This window comes from Zeugodacus cucurbitae, chromosome 5 (genome assembly GCF_028554725.1).
Source record: "Zeugodacus cucurbitae isolate PBARC_wt_2022May chromosome 5, idZeuCucr1.2, whole genome shotgun sequence".
Classification (NCBI taxonomy): Eukaryota; Metazoa; Arthropoda; class Insecta; order Diptera; family Tephritidae; genus Zeugodacus; species Zeugodacus cucurbitae.
This window is the reverse complement of record NC_071670.1, coordinates 25,101,816-25,107,714: the sequence shown is the minus strand read 5'-3', so window position 1 is coordinate 25,107,714 and position 5,899 is coordinate 25,101,816. Positions and strand designations below refer to the sequence as shown.

Below are 5,899 nucleotides of genomic sequence, written 5' to 3'. Positions count from 1 at the left end.
AATATATTTACAATTCATTTTTACAGTTATTTAAAAAATATTAGTATAATTAAATATTTATTATATAAAATATATTTTGTTAAATATGTTATTAAAATCTGAAAAAAAAGAATAATATTGGTTGAGAAATATATTAGTTAAATAAAAATAGTAATAATATCTAAAAAATATTAATAAAAGCTGAACAAAATATTTGTAATTATAAAATCTGAAAAAAAATTAATTGAAGCTGGAAAAAGATTAATTAAATAATAATAATTATAAAATCTGAAAAAAGGTTAATTAAAGCTGAAAAAATGATTGATAAAAGCTGAAAAACAATTAATCAAATAATAATTGTTATAAAATCTGAAAAAAAGATTAATAAAAGTTGAAAAATATATTAATTATATAAAAATAATTATAAAATCTGAAAATACAAAAATTAATTAATTATTGAGCCCGCAAATCTTGTGTAAATTAAACCGCACTCATTTGTTAATCGCACTGGAGATATATAGCACATATTGGATTTTATACAGTTTTTGCACTGCACATATGTGCGGCATATTTGTTTTTGAATAATTTTACAACCGCGCAGGAATCTTTAAACACATTTATTTTCACAAATTTGTTGCACTACGCAGGCCACTTTACAATTTAACTTAACTTACAATTTTTATGTGCTGCTCCTGAGTTAAATGACCAAAACTGCGAATGTTGCAACGGCTGAATACTAAAATTCATTAAAACAATCAATTCATTCGACTTACTTTTTTGTTTTATGAGCGCAAATTACGTTTTTTCAATTTTTTTATTTCCCATTTTGTTTCTTTAGAAAATAATTTATTTTGTTTTATATATAAAGAAAGTGCGATGGAAAAGATTCGAAAAAGTAAGTACCCGATGTGTAATGTATTTGTTATGTGCTTATAATTACAAATAATATATTTGCAGGCAAACTAATAACAAGGAGCTACATATATAATATGAAATTCAGGTTAGTAACATATTTTATATGGACATTATTTTAAATATACTAAATAGTGGAATATTTAATGTATTGCAGATTTCATATGTATATGTATATTAAAATCATTTTTCACACTCTATTCAAATTAATGTGGCGCGAGAAGAGTAAGTGCCGAATGCTTATGACCGAACGAAATGATGTGTTAAATAATTAATAACTAATTTTCTTGCATTTTAGAGAGTGAACTTCTTCTTGGTCTTAGTACATTCATCGCTTGTTGTTGTCGCTGGAAATCGGCATACTAATCACTTCTACAATCTTAAACACAGTATTTGTTCGTTATTCGAGACGCTAAAAGAAGCGGAGTTCTTCGTCTGCAATCAGGAGGAGTAGCTAGATCAATATGTATAATATGTGTGATAGTATTGGTATTTACTGTTATGATATTGTTGGCTGAAATGCGATCGTGCTGAGTCTTTTAGACATTTAAATCAACAACAATTACAAATCGGAATTATACCCAATGGTAAATACATAAGATATTATTGAAAACAGGTGAAACTTAAACACATTTCGTTTTTCCTATAGGCATTTTCTTATACATTTATGAAGCATCACAAAAACAAGTAATGAAAGCAACTGAACATTTTATACTCTCGCAATTTATTAATATAGTTTTATTAAGATAACTCACAACCCATATATTCGGCATTAATTTAAATAGAATAACGAAAGTCGTCATATATAGTAAATGAGGGCTGAACCGATTTCACTCCTTGGCCTGGGGCCTTGAAAAATTATAGTCCGATTTCGACAATTTTTGCGCAAGTGAAGTCAGAGATTATATGCAGTATTTGTGTAAAGTTTTATTCCGCTATCTTTATTGGTTCCTTATGTATACATTATAAAGTGAAGGAATCAGATGTAATTCATAATTGAGTTATATGGAAAGTAGTCGTGGTTGTGAACCGATTTTTTATCCGTGTTATCAGGGAGTCAAGAAAATATTGTGAACCGAATTTCATTCGCATTTTCAATCCTACTTTCGAATAGTGAATCCGCATAACGAATATTTGCAATTATGTAGTTCGAATTTAAATGTTAAATGTACTCGAATTTCGTATAAAATATTCGATAGCTTATGAGTTGTAAAAAGAAAATGTTTTGAAAAATTTAATTATTTTAATAAGTTTTATTACATACTAGCTTTTTACCCGCGGCTTCGCCCGCAGTGGAGTCATTAAATAAGTATGAGAGATAAAGGGTAAGGGTATAATAATAGAAATGAGTCAATATGATAACTAAATTTGATTGTTTGGCTGAGATCAACAATTTTTAAAAATTACTACACACAGAAGTTTCAACACTTTAATATATGCTTATTGAAATGCAACAACAAATGTTAAAATATATTTCACCGTAACACAAATAAATAGTTCTGAATTCTAACAATTTAAAAAAATAAAATACAAAGTATTAATTTAAGATACTTTTGTAGACAATGTTATAAGTTTTCCTGTCGCGTGCACAGCAAAGCTAAGCTTGACGGGAAACTGAATCCTTTTAAATTGGAATGGAAGGTCAGTGGGAATAATTGGTATCCGAGGTATTATAACACTATTTCCCTTACCGACACCTGTTAAAATAGTAGCACCAAGTATGTTTTGTCCCAATTTAGTTATCCGAAGCTTTGTTCCATTACATAGCCGAGGAGCTTCTAGATTTCGCATAAGCATTACTGGTACATTTAGTTTCAATTGAAGTTCAAGTGAATTTGAAAACTCCACAGGATATGAAGTACTTAGTTCCGTATCCATAATTGTATCCATTGACAAATATTCCTTCATTTCTCCCTGAACCTCGTTTGGTGCTAATATTGCTCTTGCACACAACCACTGATCACTACACAAATTTTGTTGTAATTCTGGAAAAACATTAGCAATGAGATCCACATCACTTTCTACTAAATTACAAAATTCTCTTGACAGTGATATGTAGTCTTCAGCGTCAACGTCTAAACAACCATCATCAATTTTCAACAACATTTCTGCGTAACATTTCTGAATCCACGTCATTATGAAGATGCACCCTTATATTCATTTTCAGGCGGAGTTTTTCAACTGTCGACCATAAGCTTGACGATTTAATGCACGCTTGAATTTCATCTGCTGGTGTCCCCCTCTGAATCACTGGGAGGGTTTGACGGAAATCACCAGCCAATAAAACTACCATGCCTCCCATTATATCTGTACTATCTCGCAAGTCCTGGAGGGTCCGGTTTAAAGCTTCTATAGCCTTCTTGTGAGACATTGTACTTTCATCCTACACTAAAAGATTGCATTCTCGCAGCATTCTACCTCGTGAACTATTTTTACTAAAATTACAGATGGGCGAATCTTCCTGTGCCAAATTCAATGGTAATTTTAAAACGGAATGTGCCTTACGACCGCCGTTTAATAGCGTTGCGGCAATACCTGACGAAGCTACGGCAACTGCTATTTTTTGGTCTTTTCTGACAGACATTAATAATAAGTTAAGTAAAAACGTTTTTCCAGTTCCTCCTGGTGCATCGAGAAAGAAGAGTCCACCACTACCGGAGTCTATTTTACGTAAAACTTGATGGAAAACATGATTTTGCTCTGGAAGTAATTGAGGAACTAATTCTGTCACTTGATGTTGCAGTACTATGAAATCATAATCTAGCTCTCGTGCAATTCCATTATCAAAATCATCTATATTGTCTCGTCGAGGGCTCGACATTCCAAAATCATCTAATTTTTTTTTAATATAAAGTACCCTATGTTGCTTCTAGTACCTTCAAGAGTATATGTACAATGTTTAATGATGATCGGTTCAGTAGTTTTTGCGTGAAAGCGTAACAAACAAACTTACATTCGCATTTATAATATTAGTAGGGATTATACTATGGATAAGAAGTTTAAATGCAATATTATTTTTAATAGGGACTCGGCTAACAAAAGTTATTAACACAAAACAAAACAAATTTGAAATAAAGGTGAAATTTATGCAATCACATCCAAATTTTGCCAAAGGCTTAAAGATTTTCTTGTGAGTTCATAAGCTATACATTGCAAGACATAATTAAAGACTTCCTTGGAAAGTCTAAAGTAGTGTATGAAGCTATAATCCCAAATACAAACAGTTTATAACCGAACATAATGCATATGTACATAACAAATAACCAATTTGGCGATAATTCCATAATATTAGATTTATTTCTGAAAGATCTTCTCGCAATCCTTTCCTCAATAATTTCCTAGTTCTCCACCTAAAATGCAACGGAATCCATATTTTTCAAATAAATTTAAACTTATTTTATTTGATTTTGACATTTAACCAAAGAACGTATAATAATAAGAAGGAGCAAATGTTAGCAGTGCTAAAACGGTCTTAGACATTAGGGAACATCGAAAAAATTTCGAACACTATAAAGGAACACACCATTCAAAAGGGGAAGCAAGCCAATATTTACCACTTTATAAGGGAGCTGAACAATTGCGTGCACCACGATATAAAGGAACATGAGAACAGAACATGTTCCTTCATAAAGTGGTGCAAAAATTGCGTAGAGAAGTATATATCGCTTGTGTTGTAACTATATCACAATAAATGCGTTGGTTTTAAAGTTGACTTTGGTGCTGTGTGCTTAGCAACCCAACATTTTGCAACTCCAAATATTTTCTTCGAGTTCAAATCCTGCATGAAATATGAATCTATTTTTTGACTTTGTTTTTTTTTTTTGTATATTTTATTTTATTGCCAATTAATTATTATTCATTTGATTACTGACAGTTTAATTTTAAAGTAAAATAAAAAAAACATAAAAAATAAAAATAAAATTTTAGAATTTCGGGTGGGATTTGAACTTTGGCAAAACATTTCAAGTTGCAACATAAAATCGTCCTAAACAAGCAGGCCCACTGATCAATTTACAACTTATTATACGTTCTTTGGATATACCTTCTGTAATTAAGTTTTCAGAAATTTTATTATATGCGGATGATGTAAAACTTTTTAAATCATATACTTCTCATAACGAAAGGACTGAGTTGCAATCGGATTTAAATAATTTAGTTACTTGGTGTCACAAAAATGATATGCCACTGAATCTTAAAAAATGTAAAACGATGTGCTTTTCCCGTAGATCTGTTGATCTTTCTCCCTATGTAATAAATAACTTCAGTTTAGAGCAAGTTTTTAGCTTTGTTGATTTAGTTACCCTGGACCCTAAACTAAATTTTAATTCTCATGTAAATTCAATTGTCTTAAAAGCTAAAGGTGCTCTTAGCTTTTTTAAACGTTGGTCTAAAGAATTTAGTGATCCGTATATTACTAAAATTATTTTTACAACATTGGTAAGGCCTATATTGGAGTATGGTTCTGTGGTATGGAATCCTTGCTATCAATCCCATTCTGATAAGCTTGAGTCCGTTCAAAAACAATTTCTACTTTTTGCTTTAGGCCACTTACATTGGGATTCAAGATTGAATCTTCCCCTGTATACTAGTCGTTTAAAACTTATAAATCTTCCCACACTCACTAGTCGCAGAGAAATGCTAGGTATAATATTCCTAGTAAAACTTCTGAATGGTTTAGTTTGTAGTTCATTCCTTTTGTCTGATATTAAGTTTAATGACCCATTTCGTTCATCTAGGCAGTTTAGACCATTACTTCTAAAATCTTCTAGAACAAATTTTGCGTTAAATGAACCATTCCTCCGAATATGTCAGGATTTTAATTTTCATTCCAGCACATTTGATCCATCTGACTCAATATTTAGCATCAAAAAAACTATTTTGCCTTCTTTTAATAAGTAATATTCAGACATTTTTAACTTTTTTTTTATAAATTTTTAAATCTCAGCTGTTGCTAAGCAGTTTGAGAACCGGACGCTTAAAAATCTCTTGCCTTTCTAGACTCGGCAAA

At 30.7% G+C, this 5,899-nt stretch overlaps 1 long non-coding RNA gene across 2 annotated transcripts; it reads left to right on the top strand.

Annotated features, from left to right (window-relative positions):
* Positions 1-285: 285 nt before the first annotated feature.
* LOC128922297 (uncharacterized) lies at positions 286-4,995 on the top strand. 2 transcript variants are annotated; one of them, XR_008471519.1, is made up of 6 exons: positions 286-874; positions 937-979; positions 1,049-1,116; positions 1,190-1,478; positions 1,541-1,578; positions 3,059-4,995. It is a non-coding gene; the product is annotated as an uncharacterized LOC128922297 (long non-coding RNA). The 2 variants fall into 2 exon arrangements; XR_008471518.1 differs by having other exon boundaries at positions 290-979.
* Positions 4,996-5,899: the final 904 nt, after the last annotated feature.